General features: G+C 42.3%; 1 protein-coding gene across 2 annotated transcripts in view; it reads right to left on the bottom strand.

Annotated features, from left to right (window-relative positions):
* The window catches only part of Camkmt (calmodulin-lysine N-methyltransferase), a 353,564-nt gene that overhangs the window by 210,295 nt on the left and 117,894 nt on the right, over positions 1 to 25,375 (bottom strand). The window lies entirely within an intron of this gene.

The following is a 25,375-nucleotide window of genomic DNA, read 5'->3' as shown; positions in this document are numbered from 1 at the left end:
TTCCAGCTCTGGGGAGGCAGGGACTGGCAGACCCCTGGGGCTCTCTGGTCAGCCAGCCCAGCATAGTCAGGATTCCCCAGATCCCAGTGAGAAACTCTGTCTCAAAAAAATTAAGGTGGATGGCTCCTGAAGAACAACACACAAAGTTGACCCCTGGCCTCCATGCACATGCACCCACATACATACATACACACACACACACACACACACACACACGCATACATGCACATGCATCCTCACGTACACACAAACACATAGAGGTGGAAACAGAAGTAGAAAACAGACAGGAAGATCATCAATTTAAAAGAAAGACAACAGGGAGATGACTCAGAGGATGGAGCACTTGCAAGAGTGCAGATCCCAGAACTGAACAGGATGGCTAGGTGAGGCAGCCAGCTGTCATCCCAGCAGGAGGGAGGCAGGGAAGGGCCCTCAACCAAGGGAAACTGGCAAGCTCTGGGTTCAGCGATCCTGACTTAACTCAATTATATCAACATGCATGTGCAAACATCCAGATGCACCTCTACACATGTGAACATACATACATGCACCACACACACATAGACACACACCAGAGGCACACACACACACACACACACACACACACACACACTTGAAAAAAAAAGTTGTGTCAATATGGTTCAGATATGACCTAAACTGACCGTTTTAAAGAAAACCTATGAGACACTGGAGATTTTGACTATGGAATAGTTACTAATATCAAGGCGTTATCAGCAGCTTTTAAGTCATGATAGTGGTTATATTACAAGGTTTTCTCTTTTAAGACATACCTTTCAAAATACTGAAATTGTTAGCAGATGAAAAGATAGGAAGCTACAGCTCAACTGATAATTCAGTCAGTGGGAGAGCGTAGGCTGCTAAGAGTCTGGCAAAGGGTTAATAATTGGGGAAGAAGCTCAATATAATAGACATGGCATTTTGCATGATTTGTATAGTTTTCAAAATTCTGTAATATACCAACTGCTAACCTTAAAATAAGGCCCGAGGAGATGCTGTTTTCTTGTTAAGTTAGAAAATCACTACATGGCTCATTGGGAAATAGCCATTTGTAATGAGAGAGGGGAGAAAACATTAAAATATTTGTATGTAAAACATTCAACAAGAACGTATGGGGCGAGTTCAGCAAAGAGAACAAGAGTTACCAGGCGAGCCCCCAGTAATCTGTAAATCTCTCGCCATATAACTTTTTATCATTCCACAATTTTGAAGGAATTAGACAGGATGAATAAATATAGCACAACTTTCAGGATAAGGTGGCTCTTCTGTATGGTACCATAACGACGGCCACACATGTCCTGTATACATATGTCAAAACTCACAGGACAGACATGGAGAGTGAATCTGAGGTAAGCAATGGTATCTGACGGTTATGAATATAATAAATAAGACAAAACTTGAAGCTTGTTGCTGATGGACGGAGGCTGTCCCTCAGATGGGCAGGGACAAAGGGACAAACAAGAGTGTTATATCCTGTGCTCAGCGCTGTTGGGAACCTAAAACTATTCTACAAGCAGTCATGAGAAACCCTCTAAGTTTACTCCTCAACTTTGAACTGACCTTGTTACTTGCATGTAATTAAAATGGTATAAAAGCAGATTGGAAAAAAATAAACCCGCCTCAGCCTCAGAACTGGCTGGGGTCGTGCTACAAAGAGAGAGAGAGAGAGAAAGCCTCTAGCTGAGACTCCTAGCAGCAGGGTGGGGGCGTGGGGAGACACGGAGCCTGAGGTGACCACGGCCTGAAGCCAGATAAAATTCCCAGTGGAGGGATAAAGATACCAATGCACCCGTAAAAGCTTCAATTTAAAGAAAATTAATTAAATAATTAATGAGAAAAGGAAAGAAACCCTCTAAGGCACTCTGTTAACTTCTGGGTCTAACCCTGAACATCATTTCTGAGCATAATCCAAACATTTTAGGACATCAAGACTCCGAGCTAACTGCCCTGGGTCTGAGAGCTGGATAGAAATGGGCAGGGCGTAACAGGTATGGGCTGCTTCTCAAGTGATAAAATGTCACAAAATTGCTTCTAAAATTGTTCTGAATTGGGCTGTTCCTCCCCGTGAACATATTAAGAGCCAATGAGTTATATATTCTAGAAAGATGACTTGTAGGCCTTAGCAACTCTCTTTACTTTTAAAAAGAAAATGTGGAGGCGCTCATTGTGATAGAGTTTCAGCATCAACTTCACTGGGTTAAGGATATCCAGGCAGCTGGTAAAACTTCAGTTCTGTGTATATCCACGAGGATGTTTCCAGAAGAGATCAGCATTTGACCTGGAGGACTGAGGAGGAGGCTGTCCTCACCTGTGTGGACACCTGAATAGGAGAGCCGCAAAAAACTGTGGAGAAAGGGAACAGTTGTTCACGATTTGAGCTGGGACATCCATCCATCTTCTCTTTCTCCTCACCATCAGAGCTCCTAGTTTCCAGGCCTTCCGATTCTGCAGGACTCAGACCACTAGCCACATCTGGGGCCTCAGAGGGTAGACGAAACGCAGTTACCTGAAACATTTGTGTAAATGCCTGAAAATGCTCCCGACATTACTAGTATTTCTATATTAAAGTGTGCTAAATATCTTAATCTCACTGATCCTCACATACAGTAAAAGGGTTTAAATGAATATTTAATGAAAATAATACAAAGGGATTCTTAACAAGCTAAATTGGTTATTTTATTATGATACTCTGCACTCATGCAGAGGCTCTTAAACTGCTTAAATTAAAACTATCTTGGGAGACATAATGTCTATTGTTTAAAAGACAGGTGTGTAAAAGAATAACTTACTCATTTAACCATTCTAGACATTGCTTGATTCCAAGCATTGTCCCAGATCTGATGGACCAAGGATGAATAGGACATGGGCTTTGCCTCTCAGGCAACAATTACAGCAACACACAGGTAAAGGGCGAGCAACTTGAATGAGAAAAGAGGTGTGCATGGTATTCTAGGAGCATAAAACAGAGATAACTGCAAAAATAAAGAATTCCTTTGTTCTATGAAAAGCCAATGGCAAAAGGGCAGAATTCTCAAGCCCTGGTGGTTAGTTCATTTCTTTCACCAAATACATAGTTGCTTACTATGCAGAGGAAAATAAGGTAGGCTGAAGTCTCTGAGCTTCCAGGACAACCAGGAGGGGAGACCAGAACACGTGGTAGGAGTTAGAGCACACAACAGAAAAGCCTAAGACATCAAGCTGGCGTTGATACTTTTAACTATTATAAGCTTCTGTGTGCCAACTTGAAACCAACCATATAGATTAAAAGTGCTATTTTAAAATTCCTTTTAAATGTTATTACGGCAATCTGCTTTACATACTGCACTCCCTGGTCCTCCGACTTTGTGCAAAGGTGCTGCCCTATCACACGGACGATCAGTATAAAGTTTCAAATATAAGCGCAGAACACATTGCTTTCCTGACACACAAGACCCTAGTTCACTAGTGCGCCTCACTGTGGGCTCAAACAACACAAAGCTAGCAGAGCACAGTCTTCAGAGACAAAACTATTTCTAAGGATCCGTTTAACTGGATTCCTCTGTTAGCACAGAGGGCAGAAAACTGACTCAAAAGAGCTCAAGAAAGTGGTACTGCGCCAGGCAGTGGTGGCGCAAGCCTTTAATCCCAAAACTTGGGAGGCAGAGGCAGGCGGATTTCTGAGTTTGAGGCCTGGTCTACAGAGTGAGTTCCAGGACAGCCAGAGCTCCACAGAGAAACCCTGTCTCAAAAACCAAAAAAAAAAAAAAAAAACAAAAAAAAACAAAAAACAAAAAACAAAACAAACAAACAAACAAAAAAAGAAAAAAAAGAAAAAAAGAAAAAGAAAGTGGTACTGCCCTTTTATGTTTTTCTAAACTCAGTAATTCAGATTCTTCTGGCTACTACCCTCCTTCATTGCACGTCAACTTCTAAGTGATCACCGTGACAACATAAGAGCATCTTATGTGAAGGTGGCCATTTCCTCCTCTCAGTGGCTCTGGCTGTCCCTGGGGAACTTGGGAGGTCACATGACATTGTGTGCTCATTTATTTCCCTGCGAGTTATAACAGCCAACTACATAGAGCTTCATAAAACCTCCTCCTGCTTCCCTCTTTCCTGAGAGGAACCGAGCGCTCACTGAATGAAAATCCACTCACACTCATTCTAGACTTGAATTTTTATTTTCTTTATTGTATTCTTGTCCTCCTTAAAGACTTCTTCAGCTTTAGATATATTGTAGGTCTCGTACTTTTTAGAGCTAACTGTAACCAGAGAGATAATAACAAAATGTAGATACCAAAGGATGCCTGTTACTCGATGAGGAAGATGATGGAAAAGGAGACAGGCAGAGAAAGGAAAGGAGGATATGGAAGCAGAAAGAATTAAATGAGAAGAAAAAGAGGAGGAAGACAAAAATAATTCCTTTTATTAATGCACCTTTAGTCATGAGTGCTCTTATCCTAAATAAAATACCCCCAAACCATCAAGATTGTTCTGGAAGAAAAAAATCCTGGATCTAGGAGGAAGAGTGAGGATTAAAGTTACTAGACCACAAAGATGCTTTGAATTATTCTTAAATTCTATCCCCCTGTTGTGGCTTTAAAACACACCCAAATTCCCTGATACTTCTAGTCAAGAGATGGCTTCTGATCCCTTCCCTTGAATCTGGACAAATATTGGCTTCTAAGGCCCAACCAGAAAATGTCAGGCAGCTTGTATTTGACCGTTGGGAATGCTTGCTCTCCAGAGGCCTCTTCTGGCATTCTCCCAATCAGAACTCAACAGTATTATGAAGTAAGCCTTAAGACACACAAAGGGGAAAAGCCAGGACAGAAAGGTAGAGAAAATTTATGGAAACAAGGGATAGGAGAGAAGGCCCTCATCCCAAAATTCTGGTTGAGGCCTCTTACCAGTTAAGAAGACATTAACGTCTGTTGTGAAGATAGATGCTACCAGATTAATGTTCTTTACATATAAATAGTTGATTTTCAAAGTAACAATGCACCAGGGTCAAGACCTGAATGTATATGGATCTTGGATGAAGATACAGCCCTTACTCCAGATAGCTCCTGATACTCTCAAGCATTACCTTGGTTACAGTGAAGATAGCCTAGCCTTCTCTAACACCCTCCCCCCATAACTTACACGTTTACCTTACTAATTATAATGCTGTCAGATGCCCTTCAGGAACCACTTGATGATCATATTATGTTTCTTAGCAATACTTTGAAGACTGTAATTCACAGCCACCAAAATCCTATATATGACAATTATAGAAAACAATGAGCTGCCATTCCCTCGAGGAACCTGTCCCACACTTGCTTGTGTGTTTCACTTCCTGCAGCTCTTTTTAGAGAAGCCCAGATCCATACTTGACTGTGTCTTATCTTTGCTCTGTCTTTTAAATCCCATACTTGATTCTATCTTAAAAGAACTTTAACAAAATCTCTAACTCACCTTCATAAACCTTCACAAGTCCAGAACTTCTTTCAAATCAAAGGTATGAATCCTGGATTGGCCTGAGCCCTGGTTCCTGTTTTAGCTATCTTTCTACTGCTGTGAAAAAAAAAAAATGATCAAGGCAATTTATAAAAGAAAACATTTAATCTGGAGCTCATGGTTGCGAAGGGTCAGAGTCTACAACCATCATGGCAGAGAGTATGGCAGCAGGTGGGCACAGTGCTGGTCCAATAGTAGCTGAGAGCTTACATCTTGATCCACAAGCATGAGGGAAAGAGAGACAGAGACAGACCAGAAATGGTGTGTGCTTTTGAAACCTCAAAGCCCACCCCAGTGACACCCCAGGTCACACCTCCTAATCCTTCCCAAACTGTTCCAACAACTGGAAACCAAGCATTCAAACATGTGAGCCCAAGGGGACATTCTCATTCAAACCAGCAGTGTCTACAACTCTAGGACAAGTCCTCAGGTTCCTGAGAATGACAGTGGAGATTTGTGTCTCCTTTGTCTGCCTCCTCAAAACACTGACAAGGCCACAGATAGTCACTGTACTCTACAGTCCTAAATAAGCTACCATTAAGCCATCTCAGCTTAGGTAACAGAGACATGGACAAGAAAGCCATCTTAGACCTGGATCTCCCAGCCTCAGCTGTTTGTCTTCTTCTGGCAGAGGCCCCAGTAACATTTCATTTGGCAGTGAAGAGTGCAATGTTTGTCTCAGATTCTGGATCTATAGAATCAATGAGTCAAGCCGGGCGGTGGTGGCACACGCCTTTAATCCCAGCACTAGGGAGGCAGAGGCAGGTGGATTTCTGAGTTCGAGGTCAGCCTGGTCTACAGAGTGAGTTCCAGGACAGCCAGTGCTACACAGAGAAACCCTGTCTCAAAAAATAATAATAATAATAATAATAATAATAATTAAAATTAAAAATTAAAAAAAAAAGAATCAATGAGTCAAATACATTCTTTGTGCTCTCATACCTTTCCAGTTTGATGTGGTTTAACTACAACATACATAATACAAACAGATTTTATTCTTCAAAGTGTGAGGCCATTCTGACAAAATCTAAAATACAAGGCTTTTGTATGAGAGCAGGACCCAAGAAGCCTACACAAGGACTAAAGCCAAGACTACTGGACTGTGGGCAGAGCCGCTGGCAGAGCGCTGGCATGTATGAGACCCTGACTTCAATTCCCAGTACTGCAAAGGAACATGTAAGATGTCACTGAAACTGAAGGAAGATCCTTCTATAGTAGCTTAAAATTTGACAGTATAGTACCCTGTCCATGATGGAAAAGAGGAGAAAAATAATGTATGGATGTGCGACCTACCTAAGGAAATTCCCCCAGCAGAACACTGCAAGTGTTCACTGGCTTCTTGTTGCATAAAGCAGAAGGCTTGGGAGAGGCCTTGTCTCAAAACACAGTGTGGATGATCACTAATCACCACCAACAGCAGAGGCTGGCCTCTGGCCTACACATAGCACATACAAAGCACCCAGTTGAGACTGGAAATGTGTACACGAAAACACTCAGGCACCCAACTGTATGCAAGGGAAGACTGGGAAACAAGCTGCTAGGTTTCCATGTAGAAGGCAGAGGGATTATCAAGACTCTAGAACTTGTTGGGTTAAAAAACTGCTTCTTATTCTCAGAACCTCTTGACAGGAAATACTTTTCAAATTAAGACATGCCTTCAAGGTAACGATTAGATGCAAGGTTGTCAAGAAAGGATCACCTAACAAAGGTGTCTCCTCTGAATGTGAATGAAAACCCGTTAAGAATTAAGAAGGATTTACTGAACATAAACCCTCCCAGACAGACAAAAAGTTCTGAAGGTTTAAGGCCATGCCCAGAATACCTTCTCTGATAAACAAAGCTGCTGGGCACTTGAATCATCTTGTCCCACAGCAGATCACAAGGAGCCAACGGGGAAAAGGGTTCCTCAGCCATAGCACACACAGGAAATCTACAGGGGTTTTGTGTGCGCGTGCGCGTGTGCGTTTGAGGAACTGCCTCAGTTCCGCCTGTTGTGCGGCAGTGTGAAGAGCAAGTACTGCTCAACAGCAGAGCAGTTCAGATGATACATTTTAGTTTTGTGTTTTACCACATATTTCCTTTTAAAATGAAGACACCCTCGAGACCCCTAAAGTCTTTGTTAGTAGAATGCAGGAAAACAAAGTTACTCTGTTGTGAACACAAACATTCCTTACAGGAAAGTAAGAGAGCGCTCTGAGTAGAACCAGAAACTCCTATAAGGTACCAATAGCCACAGAGGCAACTCCAAGCCATTAGATTCTGCCGCAAACTCATCCATAAATAGCATATTGACTAGCTATACAGACCTGCAATTAATCCCATGGCTTCCTGATAATGTCACTTCTTAATAGAATCAGCAGCAGCAATCATCTAATGCTTATCCCAGCATCGTACGTGAGTGTGCATGTGTGTGTGCATGTGTGTGTGCATGTGTGTGTGCATCTGTGTGTGCATGTGAGTGTGCATGTGTGTGTGCATGTGAGTGTGCATGTGAGTGTGCATGTGTGTGTGTGCATGTGAGTGTGCATGTGAGTGTGCATGTGTGTGTGCATGTGTGTGTGCATGTGTGTGTGCATGTGTGTGTGCATGTGTGTGTGCATGTGTGTGTGCATGTGTGTGAATAAGCTCTCTGAGTAGCTCAAAGGTTTTCAAATGGGGAGACTCCATCCTCAAGGACGACCTGTACTTAAGGAGTCACATCTGTACTTGGATCTGACTTGGATGATAGGTCCCTAGACTTGGCTGTATTAAAATGGAGTGGTTCTTCTAAGCACAGAACTTTGCTTGAGGGGACCAGATATCTCTCCTCAGTTGAAGAGATGCATATCAATGTTCTCCAGAATGTCAGAAGAAACAAGGCACTCAAACACATTTTCAGGGCCCACTAGTTTTCCTAGTCCACCTCCAGTCTCACTAAGACTCACACTGCAGGATCACTGGCTTGGCTTTTTCAAAGACCCTGATGCTCAGTTCCATCAGAAGTTACAGTACCACATTCTCTCACATGCTCCCATATACACGAGTAATCTTCTTGGACAACTTGCCTCTATGGAAAATTGAGAGCATCAGTTCTGAAAACAGATCTACTGCACTCAAATCAAGTAGCTTTGTCCCTTGTCCAATGCCTCTATATTCCCATCTATAGGGTTAGTAGGTACCCACTACACAAGGTCATTGTGAGAAACACAGGAGATAGTGTGGTACTTTTTATAGTATTTGCCTTGTAGAAACACTTAACAATGTTCATATGGTTTACCACAATGACTACCTGCAACATTATCTCTCAGACAACCCAGGAAGCTAGAAGGTATTTTCATTCCCATGAACGCACTACAGAAACAAGGTTAGATGTACTACTATATGTATCATCTGGACTTGTATATCAAAGAGAGGCAGTCTTTAAATGTGTACTCTGACTCTAATCCCAGCGCTCTTCCCACTGTACCACGCTGCATATGAAGTAAGAGAAGCAGTTATCATGGCCACCACTGAACAAAAAGATGCTTCTTCTAAACTCTAAGCAACACCAGGTGCACTGGTGCGTGAGGAGCCACAGCTACTCAGGAAGCTGGAGGAGGATCATTTGAGGATTTGGGAGCTAACCTGAGCAGCTCAACGACATCCTGTCTACACACAGACTGAGTGTGACTCGTCTGTGACGATATACCTGGTTAATATTAATGAGGCGACACCATGCATAGTGACTAAAAATGCTTTGGTTTCCTCTTGTACAGTATGAAGATTAACTATCTTCACTGTGCTATTTGGGGCTCATGCTGGATTCTATAAACACAACATCAGTACCACCAAGAAAAAAAAAATTGAGTAAAGATGCCTCTCCTGTGCCTGACCTAAAGTTTTGGTTGGTTTGTTATCATTTTTTTTAGCACCTTTTTCATTTCTGAAATGTTTGTGATAAAAGGAAGTCACTCAAGGCTTACATTTAATTATCTTCATGAAAGTATACTTAATCCTTTGCTATGCATGAATTATGGCATCTTCAGGCAGAGATGGAGCACTTAATAAAAATGGATATAGGCCTGGGGACGGAGTTCAGAGGCAGGGGAAGGCAAAAAATCAGTATGGAAACTGTACAGGTTCAAAATTGCTAATTTTGAACAGTTTTAGAAAGAAAGCCTTTATGTGATACACATCAAACACTCCACAAACACACATCCTGGCTTCAAACTCTGTGCCAAAGGCATGGTTTGTGTCCCTACTTATTTACAAACACATCCAGGGGGGAAATGTTCAATTTCCATCTGAGGAAGGAAGGAATCTCTTTCACCATGGGTCCAGGACAGCTTTAACAAGCCCGAGACACACAATAGCAGCCATTTCAACTTTGCTAGCTCTCCATTATGCTGAAGCATCTTGTGGTGCTTTATGAGAGCATTAAAAAGTTATATATTCTAGAAGCTTAACAGTGAAATCCGTGTCACATCACCTTCATCAGCATTTGACATTGAAACAGAACAGTACATTGGTGACACCTATTCTATATCTTAAAAAAAAAGAAAAACACAATCTTTTTTTTTTTTTTTTAAATGAGTACACTGTAGCTGTCTTCAAACACACACCAGAAGAGGGCATCAGATCCCATTACAGATGGTTGTGAGCCACCATGTGGTTGCTGGGAATTGAACTGAGGATCTCTGGGAGAGCAGTCAGTGCTCTTAACCACTGAGCCATCTCTCCAGCCCCCACCTGTTTTATATCTTAATTGCCATTGTAAAATAAAATCAGGCAATAAGGGAAGTGGTGTCATCTGGGAGACTTATACTGGTCTACCCTTCTCCTCAAAGCTGGAGGCTGTATTTCCTTGTTAAAGTTCAGCTTGAACTGGTAGAGCTGCCTCTTTGGCATGGCATGTCCTAAGACACCCTTCCCACTCAGCCTGTCACAAATGTACGCTAAGTTGACTTCTCCTGAGAATGTGTCCCTTGCTATGATCCACGCATCAGACACACACCTCCTCCTCAGACAGTTAAGGACTCATTCTAGAACACACAGAGGACCGTCTATCCTCAGGTCCCAGAGGGTGAAGCTTTTCCATGTGTCTTTGGTTATTTAATAATCTGTTTGCAAAGTGGAGTGGTCTCAGGTAGGGGACCAGGAGGCTTGTATAGAGCAATTAAAAGTAAATAATTTAATTTAATTGACTGAATTTAAGAGTCTATTTGTGGTGGCAGAATTAACCAGTATTCTCGCGCTTTCTATGGCCGTGCTATTATCCCTCCTACCTTCACAGCAGCTGTTTACAAGTGACCTTTAGCAAGCATTATGTGTTTTATTTTCAAACCTAGCTCTGCCTATTCCACAGGCATACAGGGCATCTCTTGAAGGTGTAGGGAAAGTGTTCAAAGGGCGATGTGTGAGAACTAGTGCCTATGGTTACACCACACATCAGGCATGACAGCGCGTGGCCCATGAAGATGCCTCCAGAACACTGGGTGACACAATGCTCGTACTTTGGTTTGATAGTAGACAAAGCATTGCATTTGTAAAACAGAACAAAACTGTGTCTCCCCCCTCTCTTCCTCCATGCTCCTTCACTGGCTCTTTTCAAAGAACCGAGACAGGAGGACCAAGATGGAGGTCACTTCATAGGTGGGAGGCAAGATGAAATAGCAACCCCCAAGGAAAGCCAAAGAAAAATAACTCAAGTCTGTAGAGACTGAAAATCCAGGGTGGAAAACAAATTAATTAAACTGTTAAATGTCAAACAAGACCCCTTATTATTCATGTCAGGGAAATTTCAACTCCATAATAGGTGTGATAGAGATGGCATCTAATTGTTGATCTTTCTACCTGAATTGTTCTCACACAGGAGCACTGGGGCCTGGTGAGATGAAATAGTTACAGCTGGCAAACTCTTCTCCGAGGGGTTATGCATTTGGCCTGAAACTTTGGATACTGCCGTGTTCTGCTTTGTTCCGGTTATACTTTCCCATACTTTCTGATTACCTGGAGATTGCAAAAAGGCTGGGTAAGCTTCACGACAGGTCTCAAGTTAAAATGAGAAGCACCGCTCCCGTTGAGATAGCCACAGAGGTATCACAGAGTTCCAGACAAAGAGAAAATCATCTTTCCATTTTCTTTCCCCTCTCCAGAATGAACTCCCAAGCTCTTAAGAAGCAGAGCACTGGAAAATCCCAAGACCCTGCCGAACTTTTAGCAATGCAAAACGTCCTGCTGTAGTTTACTCAGCTTTATATGTTGTTAATTCTTAAGTTCCTAGGAGAGTGAATTAATCAAAATGTGCAACTTTCCCCAGACGGTTGGTCCCTGGCCACAAGGCATCTTCCCTATACTTCTGCACTGTCTTCACTTGAAAACAAATTTTTTTTTGAAAAATTTATTTTGGCATCTTTAGCAACTGCTTTTGGTTATTCACAGACTGAGGTTATTGGGTTTTGCTTTGCTTTAAAATGAACTCTATTAACAATCAGAATCTCAATTAACAAACACCTATACATGTTTGTGATACAATCATTTAATTCTCTACGTGATTCAAAGCCCTTCAAGATTGCAAGTTGCTCTCTTAACTCTAATGATTACATTATGTTTAATTTTTAAAATTACTTTAAGTTTCTTGAAAGATAATTAAAATAAACATCAAGCATTTGGGGTTAAGAGTTAACACTGCATCTTCTCAGTTATCCCAGACACAGCTCTTCTGCTGTTTAGAGAGAGAATTCCAGACTGAACTTTATAACCTTTGGGAAAAAAAGGTTTCCCTTGGTTCCACACACTAGACATTAAAACCAAATCTTTTCTTTCACCTGGGTCTTCTGTACCCTGAAACACATATCTATAGGCTAAGGCTCTAGCACAGATCAGAGGAAACCAACATTAAACTGGAAATGTATGCTAAAAATAATCCGGTAGCATGGCTCCCCTCTGGCCTAACACTGTGCTATTTACTTCATTAAGTGTTTCTAAAAAATCTCCCAGTGGGAAAGGCACTTAATTTATTTACTGCATGAGCCTAACAGGAACTGTGAAAGAAATTTGAGGTAAATTAGCATGGTTTGGAGCGGGGTTGCCCGGAACATTGGGTGATTTGTATGAGGCCCTCCTGTATGTCATAAGCAATGAAGTGTTTGCATTTGGGTTTGAGCGTGTATTTTTCTGATAGAAGCTTAGTAACACCAATAAAAATGTTTCCAAGAGGGGAAAAAAAAGGCAAAGACAATCACTTGTCTGCAACTCCTACTCTTTCTAATAAACAGAAGCCACCACTTTGTACTGTCATCCTGTCATTTGTCACAGCAATTCCCCAGTGCTCTGAGATGACAAATCACTGAGACTCAAGTGGACACAGGCCATAGCCGGTCGTGCCAGCTCACTGCTTTCCTAGAGGATCTGGACAACAAAGGAAACGCAGTCAACCCTACCAGCCAGCTTACGTTTTCACCTGAGCTTCTATCTGCCCTTCTTCAATGGTTGCTGCCCACTCCAAGATGTGCTACAGCTTCAAACTTGGTCTCTAAACCCAAAGCCCTCCTTGCCTACCAGTAACCCCTCCTATGGCACAGACTCACTCAGAGGTGCCATGGTTACACCAACCTTTCCCAGCTGTAGCTTTGATTTATGTCACACAAGTCCATGCATTTTGATTTTTGATTTCTCCTAGGGATGAGTGGCTCTGTGGGTGACAAGTAAATTAATTTCCCATTCCCTCAATCACTTAATTCCCTTTGTCCTTCTAGCATGTTCTGTCGAAGCTGTAGATTTCTCACCAGGGCCTTCATCCTCTCCATAATATTCTGACCTTGTATCACAGGTCCCTAAAAGCTGCTCCCTAAAAGGCCTTAACTAGTAACCAGACCTACTCCCATCAAAGGCTTTTTGGATGGGAAAACCAGCACCCTAAGACCTGCCATGGTGGGTAATCAAGTCACCCCTCATGGAAGAGCAAACCACAAGTGAGGCCCTCCTTACTTCTCCACAAAAACTTCATGGATAGCAGCATAACACGGATCCAGTAGCTTGTGTCCTCGCCATGCTCAGAGAGTAAGCCATCCTGTTGTGGCAAAGCTTCATTTGCCACTAAACTGGTACACATGCATCAATGATCTACACATTCCATCCAACCCCCCTGGAGGCTGAGTAGGCCTCATCACCAACAGTCCTCTCCCATGTAAATACACTAAGCTGCCCCTTCCCATTCCCTAAAGCACAACAACAATAACCTTTGCCTATGACTAACCACCACATTCCTTCAATACCTCCTTATTCTGAAATAATCTGAAGTGATCAGAACATGACTAACATTGCTACAGCAATAACCTTTACAGAGTGACCTTATGCCCTGCCATAAGCTCCTCCCATTAATGTTGTCACTCAAACCCACTTATGAAGTATCATATGGTAGGCCCTAGTGGAAGCACTGAAATCAGGGCAGTGAACAAGACAGGAAAGGTCACTTTTCTTTGTGCATGTATGTATCAGGCCTTTCCATTCGTGTCTCACCACCTCAACATCCTATGCTTTGGAGTTCGATACCCTCGTATATTCTGCACAGTACCCTCTCCTCGGCTTTCCTTCTTACTACACACTATCAACCATAAACCAATGGCCCCTGGGGTCAGAGTATTACAGCACCAGGCTTGTTCCACCTTGGAAGAGACTTTGGATTGGGTACAATCGGACATTCTGTCCCACCTATAGCATGCTATCCTAAAAAGCCACTGTTCTCACCTGGCTCACCGGTCTACTAACCCATTTAGTTAGTTGCCCAAGTCTGGCTGAAGGTATTTTTGGTATGTTCCCTGGCACCAGGAGTAAGTAAATGTTTTCTTCCTCCTAAACACATTTTCCCTTTCTAAATATAGGCCTTAGCCCTGTGAAGCTTATTTCAGGTTCCTATTGCTGTAATATGAACAAAATCAATGTGGGAAGAAAGAGGGCTATTTCATCTTACAACTCTCAGGTCACTCTCTATCACTAAAGAAACCCTGGGCAGAAACTCAAGGCAGGAACCTAGAGGCAGGAACTGAAGCAGAGACCATGGAGGATGCTGTTACTGGCTGGCTCATCTTGTTTTCTTTGGTAAGTCAGGACCATCTGCTTAGAGATGGCACATTCAATGAGCTGGCCCCACCATATCAATAATTAATCTGGAGAATGCCTTAGAGACTTGCTGATAGCCATTTTCTTTTTATTTCTTTTCTTTTATTCTACTGTTCAGTTTCTCAAGACAAGTTTTCTCTGTGCAGCCCTGGCTGTCCTGGAACTCTCTCTGTAGACCAGGCTGGCCTAGAACTCAGACGTCCACATGCCTCTGCATCATGAGTGCTGGCTATCCTCACTACTGCCAGGCTATCCAATTTCTTAATTTCCCATTTCCCAAATGATTCCAGCTTGTGTCAAGTTGACCAAAAACTAACCAGGCCTGTAGCCTGCTCTGCCCCTTTTCCACCGATGTTCTTCTTCTTCCTGTACACAGCCATTCACCATGGTCTTACTAAGGGCTGAGAGACAATGTTATCAACCTTCTATACTGGATCGAAGGTGGTGTTTGTGCTAGCTTTGATGGTGCTGTGCCTCAGTTTTGTTAGAGAAGGTCAAAATGGCCAGAAGTCCTTTCACATGCTCCCACCCGTTCAGGGGACGAGGATGAAGTGCTTGGGCTATGACCAAAGATAGATTGACATTGGCCTGCAATCCCAAGGGGAACTCTACTTAAATGTATACCATGCACTTAAAAACAACCCTTCTGAAGTCTCATATTCTAAATATCTGAGGATATCTCATATCTAAGGATATGAAAGTACTGGTAAGGACAACTGGGACCTTTAAACCATTAAAAATGAAGATAAGCTAGAAGAGACATCTATACATCTCAGTACAACTGGAGAGTAAATTTAGCTCTGGCCTTTCTACCAAACTACTAGAAATGTAGTTTGTCCATCCATTAACTTGATCATAACCATTGAGGCACTTCAGTGTATTGGTCACACTCCTATATTCTACTTCTCCCCTGGCCCTCATTCAGCTGTGTGAAAAAACAAAGACTCTATAGAGTATAGGCATGAGCTTGGAAGTGAGGTGTTTTGGTTCTCCACAGTGAGCCATTCAAAAGAGCCAGCAAAGAGCATCTCTCCCACTACATAACCTGGGAGGAATAATAAATGGCCAGCACCAATCTTGACCACAAATACATACAGCAGGCTACCAAAAGCTCTGACCTTAATTCCCAAAACAAAGGCAAGGCTTCCTATGAAGAACTGTCCAACACCCAAAGGGACTCATTGGTTTTTGTTGAGGTAGGTTTGCTTTGTTTGTCTTCTAGCAGCTACACATGAAGAGATGAGAACAGCACGCAAGAGAATGGGTCCAGGCTCTCGGGAGAGCCTAGCAACACTGCCATTTACTGTGGCCTGTTTGTTTTTGTTTGTGTATGTGTTCATCTTATTTTCAGAAAAAAAGAGGTTAAATTATAAATCAAATACAATTTACTTTTAAATCTGCAATAATCAGGCCTTTCAAAAATGTATACAGATAGTTAGGGAAAAACCTCTGCTGCTGTCTTTCACTAGTTGGTCCTCCAATATGGCGCATCTGCTAGCTTCATTTTATTGAGGCAAAGAAGCATCAGGTCCCAGGAACTGAGACAGTGCAAAGAGCTAAGAGACTCTCAGAAGGCGAGCGGTAATGAACGGGTAGGGAAATGTTCCTGAAAGTTAGGTACACAAAGGTCAGGGGATAAGGTAGACTGTCAAAATGAGACAAATGAAAGGACAGTTGTATGCCATGTTTAAAATGCATCCATAAAAGCGAGATAATAATAACAACAGCTGCCACTCACTGAGTGCCTACAGCACACGGTGCTTTGCTGAGTGCTTTATGTGTCGTTTCTTATTTCATCCCTACAGCAACCCTATGATTTATTAGTCTCAGTTTATAAAGAAAATGAGTCACAGAAAAGGTGAAGCTATTAGTCCAAAGTCAAAATGTTGACCATGAGGAAGTAGTGACTTTATGTTTAAATACTGCACTGTAACTCCCCAGAGAGAAAGAAAAAAATCACAGAAATGATGCCAGGAAAAGAATGGCCCATGGTACAAAATTGCCGGAAACGGTGGAGCATCAGATTGTTTGGTTCTGTAAGACGGTGAGTGTGTCTCGAGTACAATCAACTTTGTGGTAGAACCCACGACCCCAAGAACTACAGCTAGCTTAGGGAAGATGGATCTAGAAGAACACCTTGACCAGCTCCTTCCTCTACCCAGCAGCAGAGGACATACTCTGAATCTTGCTGCCCATGATGGCGTCCTTCTAAAGTCAAAATCACAAGGAGCTAAAGAAGATGCAACCAGTGGAGGCAATCTGTGTCATAATGTGAAGAGATAGGTGCTATGACAAGAAGACCATTGGGGAAGGAGGCTGAGGGAACAAGGATGTTAGAGACAGTGCCTTGTAGTATTATTAAACAGGAGAGTCAAAATGGCATCACTGGAAAAGTCAAATTTGGACAAAGAGGAGGTGAGGGACCCAAGCAAGAGCTACAGTCTAGGGTAAAGGCTGTTCAAGAAGTGGAGCAGAGCCTCAGCTACCACCTCCCTGTAAACTCAGATAGCTGGCAGGAGTACAATGCAGCAAGTAAGCTGACGGCCCTAGAATGGTGGATAATAGGACCTGAGATTGGAGGCAGAGGAGAAGAGAGACAGAGTATCTGCATAGTCTCCTTTATCTCCCATCATGATTATCTCTTCACTGAAAAGAAAAAGTGATACAGTGGGAAATCCTAGGAGGGGCCTTCTTCAAGTGGAAATCAGCAGTAAAACATCAGAGGATTTCATGGGCTTCCTGAAGTCATTTAATGAGAAGAACAGATCTGTGCTGTGAAAGGGTCAGAACGCGTCAAACCCTCCACCTGTCAGAGACAGGATCAGACAGACTCGAGTTGAGAGACAGACTCCAGACTCACTGAGCAGTAACACGTGGTCCAGAGTGTCAAGAAGGTGAGAGGCAGTCAGCGATTGAGGATTTATCACAGATTTAAGGAGATTAGAAAACATGACAGCTAAACACAGTCTGTGCTCCTGGGCTGGAACATGGACCACAAAACAGGTGTGTTTGAGAAAGTGGAAAACCCCAAAGGCGTTTGAACAAGGTCTCTTCACAGCAAATTCATACCATTGTTGATTTCCTGGTTACAAAAGAATCATTCCATGGTGAAGGAAGTGAGAGTGTTCAGAGAGTGTTAAGGGGGGTTGGGGCAAGGGCCTTTGAAAACTCTACTCACCATAGGAATCCTTTCTTGTTATCTAAAATAATCTAAAATTACTTTAAAGTGAAAATTAGGAGCAAAGAAAAAGTACTGTCATGAACATTCAGTCTGAAACCACCCTGGCCACCCTCAGGAGCTCTCGCCACTTCCCCAGCCTGCACTGCAGTGTTACCACATCAGAGATCCAGAAGTTTAAAACTCACCATGAGCCACACCACGTCTGCTCCAGCACCTTTAACAAAGTAGAAGCAACTGGGGTCACCTACTACACGAGCATTTGACTAAAAGGAAAGACATCTCCCTCGTCAAAATGTTCAACCCATTCACATCGACTTAAAGCTCTCTAACTGCACGTCCCCCGCCCACACACCCTTAGAGACAAGAAGCCGTAATGCTTTAACCCATAGGTGGTTCCCCTCAATGGTCCCTTGTGGATATGGACATGCTCCCCTCCCACAGAAGAAATTCTGCATGCGGACCTTCATTAGAGTAAAGTGCAGCACCCAGTCTGACAACCATGAGTATGGGGGAAGCACAGAAACTGCTTTTCCAGAGTGTGAACAAGTCCAGTATACAGAAGCCGCTTAAGTCTCCATGGTGGGAATCCCTCCCAGTGACTTAGAAACTAGTTATGACTAGCTAACTGTGAAGTCTAAGGTGCTGATGCTGGACACGATTAATGTTTGCTCTGCCATTCCCATCAGTGTGGTGAAGGCAAACCAGGCAGCACGAATATTGATGTTGGATATGACCCTTTACTTCTCGCTAGGATCTAGAATCAGAACTGATCACTCACCAATACCCCACTCAAAGGAGATTCTGCCCATGCTTGATTATAAATTAATTACTACTTGATCAAGACAAGGTAATTACATCAACTACAAGAAAAACACTCCGTGTGTGTGTGTGTGTGTGTCTGTCTCTGTGTGTGTGTGTGTGTGTGTGTGTCTGTGTGTGTGTGTGTGTGTGTGTGTGTGTGTGTATGTGTGTGTGTGTGTGTGTGCGCGCGCGCATGTACACACAGATGGGACTGTCATGTATGTGGAGGGCAGTGGTCAATACGGAAGGTCTTCTTTAGTCACCCTGAACCTTACTTTCAGAGACAGAGTCTCTCACTAAACCAGAAGCTCAAAGACACATCTACACTCATTAGCCAGTAAGCCCTTCCCAGAGATCTCTACAAAGCCTCCATCCCTAAGCCTATGGTTACAGGCATTTGTAGCTGGTCCCAGCTTTTATGTGAGCTCCAGGGATCTGAACTTGGATCCTTGCGCTCACATAGCAAGCACTTCCAACTGAGCCATTTCGCCAGTTCTAAAGACTTTTGACATTACCATATTTTATTGTTTTATGAATATATATATATATATATATACACACACACATCATATACATATACATGCTCAAAGGCCCTTCCCTTTGGCTAGCTTATACAGCACTCTGAAACAGTGCTACCCCAAGTTTGATCCAGGCTGGAAACTAGCTGTCTGCCACCTGTCTGTGACTAGCTAACTAAGTTCCTTGCACCAGACACCCAACAATGGTGTAATTAGACATGCTGCTCGGGTCACAGATCATTTGTTCATAGCAGAGCTTCCTGGATGAGGAAAGCAGCAATGTCAGCTTAGATCTGGAACAGGGTCCCATGCTCACTGCAGGCTGCCTTGGACTTTAATAGCCCTGCTCTAAGGTTAAGTGGGGAAATGAGAGACCCTGTCCCCATGGAACGTGCGGCTTTAAATGCAACATACTATGTGGAAAGCATGAGAAGGAAACACATGCAAGTGACTATTACCTGTGATGTGATTACGACATTTCCAAACCACTGCAGGAAATCAGAACAAGGGAAAATAAGAAGGAAAGGAGATAAAACCGGGCCTGGTACAGAGAGACCACGTGGATCCTACAGCAAACGAGAGGAGGCCAAAAAGGCTGCTCTGTGTTACTTTTTTTCCTTCCAGTCAATAAAAAGAAAACATGATGTTGTGTGATCCACAACGGTACAAATTACTGAAAACAGAATGTGTTCCAAAAAAAAAAAAAAAAAAAAAAAAAAAACGTGAGCAGTCTGTGTTGTAAGTGAAGGTCACCAAGAATCTGCAGTCTGGGTTTCAAAATTGAAATTAAAACCTCTTTGCTTTTAGCCTTCAGTTCAGAATGACAAGAAGAATCTACTGAAGCAAGCCAGAAGTTTCAACAGAAGTAGTACAGAAGACAATTTAGCCAATCCTCTGTCGTTTCAGTTAAAGCTAAGCTCATTAACATCTTCCATTCAGCTCCAAACTGCCTTCAAGGTTTCTGTTCCTTGCTGATGGTAAGGACTCACATATTTTAATTTCCAAAGAAAGTGAATTTTTACAAATTCCAAAATGAACAGGTAAATAATACTGGTGACAGTGCCCTTCTAGGAGGCAGCGCCCGCCTCCTGAGGTGCCTGAGAGCCTCCAGAATTACAGCCTTACAGAGCGCATGTGCCACAGTCACACAATCGTTTTTTATAAACATTTCAATTTTGAAGATTTTTGATCAGCATAAATTTGCAAGATAAAAATGATACCTTGATTATTGAAAGTAGTATTAGCTAACACATTTTGAAATATGACAAAGAGCAAGGATAATTTAAAGTTAATTTTGGAAGAAAATCAGTCGGTACAGCGCACTAGTTACAGAACTTCCATTTGGTATGCACATTTACACCATGAGAAATACTTTATGATAGCACCAAAATTCTGGACTTTCAGGTATTTTTACTTAGAGTCCACTGCAATAAGAATTGCAATTATTTATCATAAGCAGATTTTAACCTAATATTCATTCCAAGGAAAAACAATACATTATACATATGTTAACAATAGCCATACACCATCATCTCCAAGGTCTTAATCAAAAACAAGAAACATCATCTATATGCCCATGAAAATCACAATTTTTCTATAAAAGGAAAAGATTGATTGCTTTTTATTATAAATTTGGGGAGGAGCAGAAAACACTGGGACTGGGATGGAGTTGGGACTCAAACTGGGACCCTGTGCATGTAAAGCATATACCCTAGTACGAACTCCACCCCAGCAGGAAGAACATTCCAGCAAATACACTCTGCAGAAGGCTGAGGTGCCGTCATCAGCTGTACCCTTCAATCTGAACTTTCCTTCTTCCATCCTTCTGTTTCCACCCAGATCACTTGGTGATTAATCATTTCATGCTTCATTGTTGCTTGGAACAGCATGGGTAGGAACTCTCTGCGTCTCCTTAATTTAACTGAGACAAGCTGACATCTTAAAGAGTAACTGTATTTAAAACTTAAATAACAGAGAATTGGACATCCATCAGCAGAAAGGTGAATCTCACCAAAACTTTACACCTTAGATGAAATTAGCTCCTACTGGATAACAGAATCCACGGAGACATGAAACTGTAAACCCGTAGGCAAGAGCACACTGTGGGAGGTACAGAACCTCAGAGGGGAAGACTCCTTAGACACAACACAAAATCACAATCCGTGGGTCTTACATTTTAATTTGGAGTTATCAAAATTAAAACCTTTGGCTTGGCAAAACAAAAGACACTAAAAAAAGATAAAAGATTATCTATGGCCTGAAAGAATGTATTTGCAAACTACATGCCCTATAAAGGACTAGAATGTAGAATATGTGAAAAAATTAAAAACAATTGTAATAGATCCAAATAATCCAATCAGAATGGGCAAAAGACATAAAACCAGATACCAATTTGGATAGATAGATAGATAGATAGATAGATAGATAGATAGATAGATAGATAAAAAGGAATGTGAAAAAGATCATTATTAGCCATCAAGGAAAAGCATATTTTAAATAAAATAGACCTCCTGGCACATCTGTCCAAATAGCAAGCACTGTGTCCCAAGGAAAACAGTGCCCACAGTCAATGCCACAAGGATGCACGGACACTAGATCATGCACACACTGGAAATACACAGTGATATAGTTCTAGAGACAGCTCAGCACTTTCTTACAAACTACAAATGCCATTACTTTACAATCTAACAATTACACCATACCACATTTATCCCTGAGAAATAAAAGCTCACATTAAGGAAAAATTATAACTTAATATTCACAGTAGCCGTATTCATAAAAGCCCTAGAGTAGAGACCTACTGATGCCTTTCGATGGCTCACTGACTAAACAAGCTGCACACCATCTATAACACAATAATCAGCAACCAAAAGAAACAACGTGTTGATCCATTCTACAATGTGGACGAGCCCAAAAGAAACAATATTGAATGAAAAAAGCCAATACTACAGGTCTATGACACATAATTTCATTTCCATAACATCTTTGAAATATTGTGAAAATTATACAGAAGGCAAACAGATTAGTTTTAACAGGCTATCAAGGGGACCCCTGCAGTGGTGGAACACACACCTCCAAGACGAGTTTGCATAAACCTGGTCCCCTCTCCTCTCTCATGTGCAGGTCTTAAGAATATCAGTTATCATGTGAAGGGAATGCAACACTGGGAGACAAGGAGATCGACCAGAGGAGCCTGGGCTCTGCTCCAGTCCCCACAGAAGTGTGATGTCTCTCAGTGCCTTAGCTGAGCTGTCACGTGACTGTGAAGTAGCAAACCGGGGCAGCCTACTTAGTAGGCTCCCTCACATCACTCAAAGGGAAGCACATTCATCAGAGACTTCACCCGCCCTGGGCGCTGTTCTGGTGTGACTGCCTAGCAATCATTCTGAAGCTCCCTCTGTCCCTTGCTGCCGATCTGGATGTGATAAATCTGCTTTCTTTAACAGAGTGTGGAGAACCTGGTTCCTAATAACCGCATGTGAAAGGGCAATAAAGAATTGAGTACACTCGTACATAATCTGAGTAAGACAGAGGCCCTTCTCAGTATCGATTTCCTGATTGGGATACTCGGTTATCACTGTTTTCCAAGGGTTACCACAGAGAGAACTTCAACACAAGGCCTCGTGTGTTATTTCTTATGCTGCATGTGAATCTATAATTATCTCAACAGTTAAATGATAACGGGTGAAAAGAACTAAAATTTTTAAAAGTTAAAGCAATTGAATAAGGTAATTATTTTTTATCTTAATGACTTCAACAAAGCAGAAAGAGAGAGAGAAAAAAACCTTACCATGCTATTTAAAGACAGGCTTAGGCATCTGGAGTCACCGCTATAAACTAAATGTGATAGCATATTAAAGATAGCCTCAGATTGCTTGACACTGACTCACTCCATCAAGAAGTGAGACTTATATCCCTCCCACTCAGAGCCTCAAAGGGCTCTGTGGCTTTCTGACAAGCAGGGAACAAGGAAGAAATGACACTGGGAATCTCTGGGCCTCTGACAAACTAGCAGCTTTCTTTTCTTGTTTCTTGAAAGTCACCGTTGGTAGCTAAATGCCACATTACCCATGAATGACCCAGAAGTCACCACACTCTAAGAAGGAAAGCTCAAACCACCCAGAGGAAGGCAGCAGATTTGGCTGTAAACCTTACATCTTGACTGACCAGCTGAGGTCTTCTGCTACAAATAACCATTGTGAGCAAAATGAAGTGTTTGCTTTGTTCCACTACTTTAGAACAATTTGTTGCACAAGTGGAAAAGAAGCTACTTTGCCTCCATGTAGTCCTCAGATAGGCTGGCCCCCAGATAACTTGGGGCAATAGTCCAAGAAACTCACATCCTAGATCCTATAAATACACATGCCTTAGAGGTTTTTAAATTTTTCTTAGTTCATGACTCACAATAAAAAGATGTGTGTAACAAACACCCAAACATACATACATCTAAAATATATTTATTGCCCTGATAGACTGATGGCTTCCTTAGAGATTACACAATCAAGCCTGTTTTATAAGGGAGAGAACATGGTGATCTAGATTCCTGACCATTAACAAAAACTGATGTAGGAATTGCTTCCCATTGTCTCAAAAGAGAACACATCCTCACTTCAGCAGATAGATAATCCTTGCCTCGCCTTTCCTCTGTCCACAAAGTTCCTTCTAGATACAACAAAAAGATTCACAGGAAAAAAGCAGAGGAACTTGATAGAAGAAACTGACTCTGGAAGATGAAATGCTCTAGAGTTGCCTTCTAAATAAAAAGGAAATTTCCTGCTTAGAGACAGGGACTGGTCCAGCGACATTCATGATGCCCTGACATGGAACATCCCCACAGTCCTGAGCGTGTTCTCTAGAAACAACCTTGCTGGTGCAGTGATGTGGCTGAATGGCTCACTGCTGGTCACAAGCATCACTTTCAGGCGAGCCTCCAGAGTCAGGTGCGGTCCAGCCTCTGCCATTCACACTACCCCGGCTGTAGCAGTACAGGCTAAGACAACAAAGAGTCGGCTGTCCCCTATGAATCTTACTCCTCTCCACCCATGTTGCCATGACAAAGGTGAACCTCCAAGTCCAGATGTTATGAAGGATGGATACGACCAGTCAGGCCTTTTTCTCTCCACTGAGGCCTCAGTGTTCCTTCTTTGTGACTTCCATTGTTCCTTCATTTTAGCCTCACTGGGCCCTGACCAACTCTTGGCAGCCAACACAATCTCCCCAGTTCTCCCCACTTCCCCACCCCTCCCTCGGCCTGACCTGACCTCCCCATCTCTGGAATACAGCAATATATACTTGTTTACAAATTGTCTAAGGCTAATTTAATACTACAATGGCAGACTGTGGTCTACAGAGAGCCTACGGCCTACAAAGCCTAAAATATTTACCTCTGTTCTTCAAAGGAACTTGTAAACCCCTAACCTTGCACAATACTTTGCATATAATATCTGCACAATAAAAAATTGGGAAGGATAAAAAGTCTAGAAAATCCTTTGAAAACATCCATCAGTCATAATTGTAACTATTCCACAGTTAAGTGCTTTTATGCTCCACTTCAATTCTGCCCTTGTAAGAAGTACAGGGACAGCAAACAACAAATGCCTGGGCCCAAATCAGAAAGGAGCACATAATAGACATCCATTAAGTAGTTGTTAAATAAGTAAACCACATTTATCTAAAGCCAAATATTCACTATTATAGAGCCATAAGGTGAGCCAATTTCAAAGAAACTAATTTTGAGAAAAGAGTCAAACACAAATTCAAAAACATTTCTAAGTACCTGGAATCTGAACGGATACAACCATACAACACGCACTCAAGGAAGGGCCCAGCTCAAGTTCACACTGAGTACGTTGGGCATCTAAGCAATGCCTCTCACCCCCAGGCATTTCATGCAAGGGTGGGGCAGACGCTAACACACGTGAGCGCGAGGATGCTGTTGTCGTCTCCCAAGTTTCACGTGTTTAGATCTTAACCCTCAATATGATGGTATTAGGAGGTGGGGTTCTTGGGAACTGACAAGGTTTCCATGGTGTCATGAGGATGATGCTTTGTGATGGGATCAAGCAAGGCCCCTTATAAGAAGAGGAAGGCACCTAAGATGGTCTTCTTCCCAAACACCTGAACCAGGGAAAGGGGCTTTGTTACTATTTCCAGCTGAAGGTCTCTTACCTTTTCTCTGTCCATCAGTTTTCCGCCCACAGGTTCTTCGGTGTCCCAAGCATGCTGTAATTTCTTTTTCTCCCTAAAGCCCTTGACTATTGACTACTGACTTTTCCCATATATTAGACCTTAAAATGATCCT

This window comes from Arvicanthis niloticus, chromosome 11 (genome assembly GCF_011762505.2).
Source record: "Arvicanthis niloticus isolate mArvNil1 chromosome 11, mArvNil1.pat.X, whole genome shotgun sequence".
Taxonomy (NCBI): domain Eukaryota; kingdom Metazoa; phylum Chordata; class Mammalia; order Rodentia; family Muridae; genus Arvicanthis; species Arvicanthis niloticus.
Note: the sequence above shows the minus strand (reverse complement) of the source record. Positions and strands in the feature narration are given on the sequence as shown.